We start from the raw sequence: 12136 nt of genomic DNA on the forward strand, positions 1-12136 counted from the left end.
AGTTTCCTCCATGGGAGTGATGTCTCAAACAGTCTACGCTTTGATCGTTCCCTGGAAGAACAGTAGTAGTTTCCGATGCACATCTGGGGCTTTCTGTAATCTGTGGACTATCAGAGTGTTGATGAAACACAGAAATTGCATCGGGATTGTAAACAACAGTCACCATGCGCACTTTCCTCCATGGGAGTAATGTCTCAAACAGTTTACGCTTTGATCGTTCCCTGGAAGACCAGTAGTTGTTTCCGATGAACATCTGGAGGCATTCTGTAATCTGTGGACTATCAGAGTGTTGATGAAACACAGAAATTGCAACGGGATTGAATACAACAGTCACCATGCGCACTTTCCTCCATGGGAGTAATGTCTCTAACAGTCTACGCTTTGATCGTTCCCCAGAACACCAGTAGTAGTTTCCTATGCACATCTAGAGGCTTTCTGTACACTGTGGACTATCAGAGTGTTGATGAAAGACAGAAATTGCATCGGGGTTGAATACAAGAGTCTCCATGCGCAGTGTCCTCCATGGGAGTAATGTCTCAAACAGTTAACGCTTTGATCGTTCCCTGGAAGACCAGTCGTAGTTTCCGATGCACATCTGGAGGCAATCTGTAATCTGTGGACCATCAGAGTGTTGATGAAACACAGAAATTGCATCGGGATTGAATACAACAGTCACCATGCGCACTTTCCTCCAAGTTAGTAATGTCTCAAAGAGTCTACGCTTTGATCGTTCCCTGGAAGACCAGTAGTAGTTTCCGATTAACATCTGGAGGCATTCTCTATTCTGTGGAGTGTCACAGTGTTGATGAAACACAGAAATTGCATCGGGATTGAATACAACAGTCACCATGCGCACTATCCTCCATGGGAGTAATGTCTAAACAGTCTACGCTTTGATCGTTCCCTGAAAGACCAGTAGTAGTTTCCGATGCACATCTGGTGGCATTCTGTAATATGTAGACTATCAGGGTGTTAATGAAACACAGTAATTGCATCGGGATTGAATACAACAGTCACCATGCGCACTTTCCTCCATGGGAGTAATCTCTCTAACAGTCTACGCTTTGATCGTTCCCCAGAAGACCAGTAGTAGTTTCCTATGCACATCTGGAGGCTTTCTGTACACTGTGGACTATCAGAGTGTTGATGAAACACAGAATATGCATCGGGGTTGACTACAACAGTCTCCTTGCGCAGTTTCCTCCATGGGAGTAATGTCTCAAACGGTCTACGCTTTGATCGTTCCCTGGAAGACCAGTAGTAGTTTACGATGAACATCTGGAGGCATTCTGTAATCTGTGGACTATCAGAATGTTGATGAAACACAGAAATTGCATCGGGGATGAATACAACAGTCTCCATGCGCAGTTTCCTCCATGGGAGTAATGTCTCAAACAGTCTACGCTTTGATCGTTCCCTGGAAGACCAGTAGTAGTTTCCGATGCACATCTGGAGGCTTTCTGTACTCTGTGTACTATCAGAGTGTTGATGAAACACAGAAATTGCATCGCGATTGAAAACAATAGTCACCATGCGCACTTTCCTCCATGGGAGTAATGTCTCAAATAGTCTACACTTTGATCGTTCCCTGGCAGACCAGTAGTAGTTTCCGATGCACATCTGGAGGCATTCTGTAATCTGTGGAGGATCAGAGTGTTGATGAAACACAGAAATTGCATCGGGATTGAATACAACAGTCACCAAAGCGCACTTTCCTCCACGGGAGTAGTGTCTCTAACAGTCTATTCTTTGATCGTTCCCTGGTAGACCAGTAGTAGTTTCCGATGCACATCTGGTGACATTCTGTAATCTGTGGACTATCAGAGTGTTAAAGAAACACAGAAATTGCATCGGGAATGAATACAACAGTCACCATGCGCACCTTCCTCCACGTGAGGTATGTCTCGAACAGTCTACGCTTTGATCGCCCTGGAAGACCAGTAGTAGTTTCCGATGCACATCTGGTGGCATTCTGTAATCTGTGGCCTATCAGAGTGTTGATGAAACACAGAAATTGCATCGGGATTGAATACAACAATCAACATGCGCACTTTCCTCCATGGGTGTAATTCTCAAACAGTCTATGCTTTGATCGTTCACTGTAAGACCAGTAGTAGTTTCGGATGCACATCTGGAGGCATTCTGTAATCTGTAAACTATTAGAGTGTTGATGAAACACAGAAATTGCATCGGGATTGAATACAACAATCGCCATGCGCACATTCCCCCATAAAAGTAATGTCTCAAACAGTCTACGATTTGATCGTTCCCTGGAAGACCAGTAGTAGTTTCCGATGAACATCTATAGTCATTCTGTAATATATGCACTATCAGAGTGTTGATGAAACACAGAAATTGCATCGGGATTGAATACAACAGTCACCATGCGCACTTTCCTCCATTGGAGTAATGTCTCAAACAGTCTACGCTTTCATAGTTCCCTGGAAGACCAGTAGTAGTTTTCGATGCACATCTGGAGGCATTCTGTAAAATGTGTAGTATCAGAGTGTTGATGAAACACAGAAATTGCATCCGGATTGAATACAACAGTCACCATGCGCACTTTCCTCCACGGGAGTAAAGTCTCAAACAAACTACGATTTGATCGTTCCCTGGAAGACCAGTAGTAGTTTCCGATGAACATCTCTAGGCATTCTGTAATCTGTGGACTATCAGAGTGTTGATGAAACACATAAATTGCATCCCGATTGAATACAACAGTCACCATGTGCACTTTCCTCCACGGGAGTAATGTCTCTAACAGTCTACGCTTTGATCGTTCCCCAGAAGACCAGTAGTAGTTTCCAATGCACATCCAGAGGCTTTCTGTACACTGTGGACTATCAGAGTGTTGATGAAACACAGAAATTGCATCGGGGATGAATACAACAGTCTCCATGCGCAGTTTCCTCCATGGGAGTAATGTCTCAAACAGTCTACGCTTTGATCGTTCCCTGGAAGACCAGTAGTAGTTTCCTATGCACATCTGGAGGCTTTCTGTACACTGTGGACTATCAGAGTGTTGATGAAACACAGAAATGGCATCGGGGTTGAATACAACAGGCTCCTTGCGCAGTTTCCTCCATGGGAGTAATGTCTCAAACAGTCTACTTTTTGACCGTTCCCTGGAAGACCAGTAGTAGTTTACGATGAACATCTGGAGGCTTTCTGTACTCTGTGGACTATCAGAGTGTTGATGAAACACAGAAATTGCATCGCGATTGAATACAACAGTCACCATGCGCACTTTCCTCCATGGGAGTAATGTCTGAAATAGTCTACACTTCGATCGTTCCCTGGAAGACCAGTAGTAGTTTCTGATGCACATCTGGAGGCATTCTGTAATCTGTGGAGTATCAGAGTGTTGATGAAACACAGAAATTGCATCGGGATTGAATACAACAGTCACCATGCGCACTTTCCTCCACGGGAGTAGTGTCTCAAACAGTCTATTCTTTGATCGTTCCCTGGAAGACCAGTAGTAGTTCCGATGCACATCTGGTGGCATTCTGTAATCTGTGGACTATCAGAGTGTTAAGGAAACACAGAAATTGCATCGGGAATGAATACAACAGTCACCATGCGCACTTTCCTCCACGGGAGGTATGTCTCGAACAGTCTACGCTTTGATCGTTCCCTGGAAGACCAGTAGTAGTTTCCGATGCACATCTGGTGGCATTCTGTAATCTGTGGACTATCAGAGTGATGATGAAACCCAGAAATTGCATCCCGATTGAATACAACACTCACCATGCGCACTTTCCTTCATGGGAGTAATGTCCCAAACAGTCAACGCTTTGATCGTTCCCTGGAAGACCAGTAGCATTTTCCGATGCACATTTAGTGGCATTCTGTAATCTGTGGACTATCAGAGAGTTGATGAAACACAGAAATTGCGTCGGGAATGAATACAACAGTCACCATGCGCACTTTCCTCCATGGGAGTAATGTCTCAAATAGTCTACGCTTTGATCGTTCCCTGGAAGACCAGTAGTAGTTTCCGATGCACATCTGGAGGCATTCTGTAATCTGTGGACTATCAGAGTGTTGATGAAACACAGATATTGCAACGGGATTGAATACAACAGTCACCATGCGCACTTTCCTCCACGGTAGTAATGTCTCAAACAGTCTACGCTGTGATCGTTCCCTGGAAGACCAGTAGTAGTTTCCGATGGACATCTGGCGGCATTCTGTAATCTGTGGACTATCAGAGTGTTGATGAAACACAGAAATTGCATCAGGATTGAATACAACAGTCACCATGCGCACTTTCCTCCATGGGAGTAATGTCTCTAACAGTCTACGCTTTGATCGTTCCCTGGAAGACCAGTAGTAGTTTCCGATTAACATCTGGAGGCATTCTGTATTCTGTGGAGTATCAGAGTGTTGATGAAACACAGAAATTGCATCGGGATTGAATACAACAGTCACCATGCGCACTTACCTGCACGGGTGTAATGTCTCTAACAGCCTACGCTTTGATCGTTCCCCAGAAGACCAGTAGTAGTTTCCTATGCACATCCAGAGACTTTCTGTACACTGTGGACTATCAGAGTGTTGATGAAACACAGAAATTGCATCGGGGATGAATACAACAGTCTCCATGCGCAGTTTCCTCCATGGGAGTAATGTCTCAAACAGTCTACGCTTTGATCGTTCCCTGGAAGACCAGTAGTAGTTTCCGATGCACATCTGGTGGCATTCTGTAATCTGTGGACTATCAGAGTGTTAAAGAAATACAGAAATTGCATCGGGAATGAATACAACAGTCACCATGCGCACTTTCCTCCACGGGAGGTATGTCTCGAACAGTCTACGCTTTGATCGTTCCCTGGAAGACCAGTAGTAGTTTCGGATGCACATCTGGTGGCATTCCGTAATCTGTGGCCTATCAGAGTGTTGATGAAACACAGAAATTGCATCGGGATTGAATACAACAATCACCATGCGCACTTTCCTCCATGGGAGTAATTCTCAAACAGTCTATGCTTTGATCGTTCAATGTAAGACCAGTAGTAGTTTCCGATGCACATCTGGAGAATTTCTGTAATCTGTGGACTATTAGAGTGTTGATGAAACACAGAAATTGCATCGGGATTGAATACAACAGTCGCCATGCGCACAGTCCCCCATAAAAGTAATGTCTCAAACAGTCTACGATTTGATCGTTCCCTGGAAGACCAGTAGTAGTTTCCGATGAACATCTGGAGGCATTCTGTAATCTGTGGACTATCAGAGTGTAGATGAAACACAGAAATTGCATCGGGATTGAATACAACAGTCACCATGCGCCCTTTCCTCCATTGGAGTAATGTCTCAAACAGTCTACGCTTTCATAGTTCCCTGGAAGACCAGTAGTAGTTTTCGATGCACATCTGGAGGCATTCTGTAAAATGTGTAGTATCAGAGTGTTGATGAAACACAGAAATTGCATCCGGATTGAATACAACAGTCACCATGTGCACTTTCCTCCATGGGAGTAATGTCTCAAACAAACTACGATTTGATCGTTCCCTGGAAGACCAGTAGTAGTTTCCGATGCACATCTGGTGGGATTCTGTAATGTGTAAACTATCAGGGTGTTAATGAAACACAGTAATTGCATCGGGATTGAATACAACAGTCACCATGCGCACTTTCGTCCATGGGAGTAATCTCTCTAACAGTCTACGCTTTGATCGTTCCCCAGAAGACCAGTAGTAGTTTCCTATGCACATCTGGAGGCTTTCTGTACACTGTGAACTAACAGAGTGTTGATGAAACACAGAAATTGCATCGGGGTTGAATACAACAGTCTCCTTGCGCAGTTTCCTCCATGGGAGTAATGTCTCAAACAGTCTACGCTTTGATCGTTCCCTGGAAGACCAGTAGTAGTTTACGATGAACATCTGGAGGCATTCTGTAATTTGTCGACTATCAGAATGTTGATGAAACACAGAAATTGCATCGGGATTGAATACAAAAGTCACCATGCGCACTTTCCTCCACTTTAGTAATGTCTCTAAGAGTCCACGCTTTGATCGTTCCCTGGAAGACCAGTAGTAGTTTCCGATGCACATCTGGAGGCTTTCTGTACTCTGTGGACTATCAGAGTGTTGATGAAACACAGAAATTGCAACGCGATTGAATACAACAGTCACAATGCGCACTTTCTTCCATGGGAGTAATGTCTCAAATAGTCTACACTTTAATCGTTCCCTGGAAGACCAGTAGTAGTTTCCGATGCACATCTGGAGGCATTCTGCAATCTGTGGAGTATCAGAGTGTTGATGAAACACAGAAATTGCATCGGGATTGTATACAAAAGTCACCATGCGCACTTTCCTCCATTGGAGTAATGTCTCAAACAGTCTACGCTTTCATAGTTCCCTGGAAGACCAGTAGTAGTTTCCGATGCACATCAGGTGACATTCTGTAATCTGTGGACTATCAGAGTGTTAAAGAAACACAGAAATTGCATCGGGAATGAATACAACAGTCACCATGCGCACTTTCCTCCACAGGAGGTATGTCTCGAACAAACTACGATTTGATCGTTCCCTGGAAGACCAGTAGCAGTTTCCGATGCACATCTGGTGGCATTCTGTAATGTGTAGACTATCAGGGTGTTAATGAAACGCAGTAATTGCATCGGGATTGAATACAACAGTCACCATGCGCACTTTCCTCCATGGGAGTAATCTCTCTAACAGTCTACGCTTTGATCGTTATCCAGAAGACCAGTAGTAGTTTCCTATGCACATCTGAAGGCTTTCTGTACACTGTGGACTATCAGAGTGTTGATGAAACACTGAAATAGCATCGGGGTTGAATACAACAGTCTCCTTGCGCAGTTTCCTCCATGGGAGTGATGTCTCGAACAGTCTACGCTTTGATCGTTCCCTGGAAGAACAGTAGTAGTTTCCGATGCACATCTGGGGCTTTCTGTAATCTGTGGACCATCAGAGTGTTGATGAAACACAGAAATTGCATCGGGATTGAATACAACAGTCACCATGCGCACTTTCCTCCATGGGAGTAATGTCTCAAACAGTTTACGCTTTGATCGTTCCCTGGAAGACCAGTAGTTGTTTCCGATGAACATCTGGAGGCATTCTGTAATCTGTGGACTATCAGAGTGTTGATGAAACACAGAAATTGCATCGGGATTGAATACAACAGTCACCATGCGCACTTTCCTCCATGGGAGTAATGTCTCTAACAGTCTACGCTTTGATCGTTCCCCAGAAGACCAGTAGTAGTTTCCTATGCACATCTAGAGGCTTTCTGTACACTGTGGACTATCAGAGTGTTGATGAAAGACAGAAATTGCATCGGGGTTGAATACAAGAGTCTCCATGCGCAGTGTCCTCCATGGGAGAAATGTCTCAAACAGTCTACGCTTTGATCGTTCCCTGGAAGACCAGTAGTAGTTTCCGATTAACATCTGGAGGCATTCTGTATTCTGTGGAGTGTCAGGGTGTTAATGAAACACTGTAATTGCATCGGGATTGAATACAACAGTCACCATGCGCACTTTCCTCCATGGGAGTAATCTCTCTAACAGTCTACGCTTTGATCGTTCCCCAGAAGACCAGTAGTAGTTTCCTATGCACATCTGGAGGCTTTCTGTACACTGTGGACTATCAGAGTGTTGATGAAACACAGAATATGCATCGGGGTTGACTACAACAGTCTCCTTGCGCAGTGTCCTCCATGGGAGTAATGTCTCAAACGGTCTACGATTTGATCGTTCCCTGGAAGACCAGTAGTAGTTTACGATGAACATCTGGAGGCATTCTGTAATCTGTGGACTATCAGAATGTTGATGAAACACAGAAATTGCATCGGGATTGAATACAAAAGTCACCATGCGCACAATCCTCCATTTTAGTAATGTCTCTAAGAGTCCACGCTTTGATCGTTCCCTGGAAGACCAGTGGTAGTTTCCGATGCACATCTGGAGGCTTTCTGTACTCTGTGGACTATCAGAGTGTTGATGAAACACAGAAATTGCAATGCGATTGAATACAACAGTCACCATGCGCACTTTCTTCCATGGGAGTAATGTCTCAAATAGTCTACACTTTGATCGTTCCCTGGAAGACCAGTAGTAGTTCCCGATGCACATCTGGAGGCATTCTGTAATCTGTGGAGTATCAGAGTATTGATGAAACACAGAAATTGCATCGGGATTGAATACAACAGTCACCATGCGCAGTTTCCTCCACGGGAGTAGTGTCTCAAACAGTCTGTTCTTTGATCGTTCCCTGGAAGACCAGTAGTAGTTTCCGATGCACATCTGGTGACATTCTGTAATCTGTGGACTATCAGAGTGTTAAAGAAACACAGAAATTGCATCGGGAATGAATAAAACAGTCACCATGCGCACTTTCCTCCACGGGAGGTATGTCTCCAACAAAGTACGATTTGATCGTTCCCTGGAAGACCAGTAGCAGTTTCCGATGCACATCTGGTGGCATTCTGTAATGTGTAGACTATCAGGGTGTTAATGAAACACAGTAATTGCATCGGGATTGAATACAACAGTCACCATGCGCACTTTCCTTCATGGGAGTAATCTCTCTAACAGTCTACGCTTTGATCGTTATCCAGAAGACCAGTAGTAGTTTCCTATGCACATCTGGAGGCTTTCTGTACACTGTGGACTATCAGAGTGTTGGTGAAACACAGAAATTGCATCGGGGTTGAATACAACAGTCTCCTTGCGCAGTTTCCTCCATGGGAGTGATGTCTCAAACAGTCTACGCTTTGATCGTTCCCTGGAAGAACAGTAGTAGTTTCCGATGCACTTCTGGGGCTTTCTGTAATCTGTGGCTATCAGAGTGTTGATGAAACACAGAAATTGCATCGGGATTGAATACAACAGTCACCATGCGCACTTTTCTAAATGGGAGTAATGTCTCAAAAAGTTTACGCTTTGATCGTTCCCTGGAAGACCAGTAGTTGTTTCCGATGAACATCTGGAGGCATTCTGTATTCTGTGGAGTATCAGAGTGTTGATGAAACACAGAAATTGCATCGGGATTGAATACAACAGTCACCATTCACACTATCCTCCATGGGAGTAATGTCTAAACAGTCTACGCTTTGATCGTTCCCTGGAAGACCAGTAGTAGTTCGCGATGCACATCTGGAGGCATTCTGTAAATGTGGGCTATCAGAGTGTTGATGAAACACAGAAATTGCATCCGGATTGAATTCAACAGTCACCATGAGCACTTTCCTCCATGGGAGTAATGTCTCAAACAGTTTACGCTTTGATCGTTCCCTGGAAGACCAGTAGTAGTTTCCGATGAACATCTGGAGGCATTCTGTAATCTGTGGACTATCAGAGTGTTAAAGAAACACAGAAATTGCATCGGGAATGAATACAACAGTCACCATGCGCACTTTCCTCCACGGGAGGTATGTCTCGAACGGTCTACGCTTTGATCGTTCCTGGAAGACCAGTAGAAGTTTCCGATGCACATCTGGTGGCATTCTGTAATCTGTGGACTATCAGATTGATGATTAAACCCAGAAATTGCATCCCGATTGAATACAACACTCACCATGCGCACTTTCCTCCATGGGAGTAATGTCCCAAACAGTCAACGGTTTGATCATTCCCTGGAAGACCAGTAGTATATTCCTATGCACATTTAGTGGCATTCTGTAATCTGTGGACTATCAGAGAGTTGATGAAACACAGAAATTGCGTCGGGAATGAATATAACAGTCGCCATGCGCATTTTCCTCCATGGGAGTAATGTCTCAAAGAGTCTACGCTTTGATCGTTCCCTGGAAGACCAGTAGTAGTTTCCGATACACATCTGGGGGCTTTCTGTAATCTGTGGACTATCAGAGTGTTGATGAGACACAGAAATTGCCTCGGGATTGAATACAACAGTCACCATGCGCACTTTCCTCCATGGGAGTAATGTCTCTAACAGTCTACGCTTTGATCGTTCCCCAGAAGACCAGTATTAGTTTCCTATGCAAATCTAGAGGCTTTCTGTACACTGTGGACTATCAGAGTGTTGATGAAAGACAGAAATTGCATCGGGGTTGAATACAAGAGTCTGCATGCGCAGTGTCCTCCATGGGAGTAATGTCTCAAACAGTCTACGCTTTGATCGTTCCCTGGAAGACCAGTAGAAGTTTACGATGAACATCTGGAGGCATTCTGTAATTTGTGGACTATCAGAATGTTGATGAAACACAGAAATTGCATCGGGATTGAATACAACAGTCACCATGCGCACTTTTCTAAATGGGAGTAATGTCTCAAAAAGTTTACGCTTTGATCGTTCCCTGGAAGACCAGTAGTTGTTTCCGATGAACATCTGGAGGCATTCAGTAATCTGTGGACTATCAGAGTGTTGATGAAACACAGAAATTGCATCGGGATTGAATACAACAGTCACCATGCGCACTTTCCTCCATGGGAGTAATGTCTCTAACAGTCTACGCTTTGATCGTTCCCCAGAAGACCAGTAGTAGTTTCCTATGCACATCTAGAGGCTTTCAGTACATTGTGGACTATCAGAGTGTTGATGAAAGACAGAAATTGCATCGGGGTTGAATAAAAGAGTCTCCATGCGCAGTGTCCTCCATGGGAGTAATGTCTCAAACAGTCTACGCTTTGATCGTTCCCTGGAAGACCAGTCGTAGTTTCCGATGCACATCTGGAGGCATTCTGTAATCTGGGGACTATCAGAGTGTTGATGAAACACAGAAATTGCATCGGGATTGAATACAACAGTCACCATGCGCACTTTCCTCCAAGTTAGTAATGTCTCAAAGGGTCTACGCTTTGATCGTTCCCTGGAAGACCAGTAGTAGTTTCCGATTAACATCTGGAGGCATTCTGTATTCTGTGGAGTATCAGAGTGTTGATGAAACACAGAAATTGCATCGGGATTGAATACAACAGTCACCATTCACACTATCCTCCATGGGAGTAATGTCTAAACAGTCTACGCTTTGATCGTTCCCTGGAAGACCAGTAGTAGTTTCCGATGCACATCTGGAGGCATTCTGTAAATGTGGGCTATCAGAGTGTTGATGAAACACAGAAATTGCATCCGGATTGAATTCAACAGTCACCATGAGCACTTTCCTCCATGGGAGTAATGTCTCAAACAGTTTACGCTTTGATCGTTCCCTGGAAGACCAGTAGTAGTTTCCGATGAACATCTGGAGGCATTCTGTAATCTGTGGACTATCAGAGTGTTAAAGAAACACAGAAATTGCATCGGGAATGAATACAACAGTCACCATGCGCACTTTCCTCCACGGGAGGTATGTCTCGAACGGTCTACGCTTTGATCGTTCCCTGGAAGACCAGTAGAAGTTTCCGATGCACATCTGGTGGCATTCTGTAATCTGTGGACTATCAGATTGATGATGAAACCCAGGAATTGCATCCCGATTGAATACAACACTCACCATGCGCACTTTCCTCCATGGGGGTAATGTCCCAAACAGTCAACGGTTTGATCGTTCCCTGGAAGACCAGTAGTATATTCCTATGCACATTTAGTGGCATTCTGTAATCTGTGGACTATCAGAGAGTTGATGAAACACAGAAATTGCGTCGGGAATGAATATAACAGTCACCATGCGCAGTTTCCTCCACGGGAGTAGTGTCTCAAACAGTCTGTTCTTTGATCGTTCCCTGGAAGACCAGTAGTAGTTTCCGATGCACATCTGGTGACATTCTGTAATCTGTGGACTATCAGAGTGTTAAAGAAACACAGAAATTGCATCGGGAATGAATACAACAGTCATCATGCGCACTTTCCTCCACGGGAGGTATGTCTCGAACAAACTACGATTTGATCGTTCCCTGGAAGACCAGTAGCAGTTTCCGATGCACATCTGGTGGCATTCTGTAATGTGTAGACTATCAGGGTGTTAATGAAACACAGTAATTGCATCGGGATTGAATACAACAGTCACCATGCGCACTTTCCTTCATGGGAGTAATCTCTCTAACAGTCTACGCTTTGATCGTTATCCAGAAGACCAGTAGTAGTTTCCTATGCACATCTGGAGGCTTTCTGTACACTGTGGACTATCAGAGTGTTGGTGAAACACAGAAATTGCATCGGGGTTGAATACAACAGTCTCCTTGCGCAGTTTCCTC

Source organism: Schistocerca gregaria, chromosome 8 (genome assembly GCF_023897955.1).
Source record: "Schistocerca gregaria isolate iqSchGreg1 chromosome 8, iqSchGreg1.2, whole genome shotgun sequence".
NCBI lineage: Eukaryota > Metazoa > Arthropoda > Insecta > Orthoptera > Acrididae > Schistocerca > Schistocerca gregaria.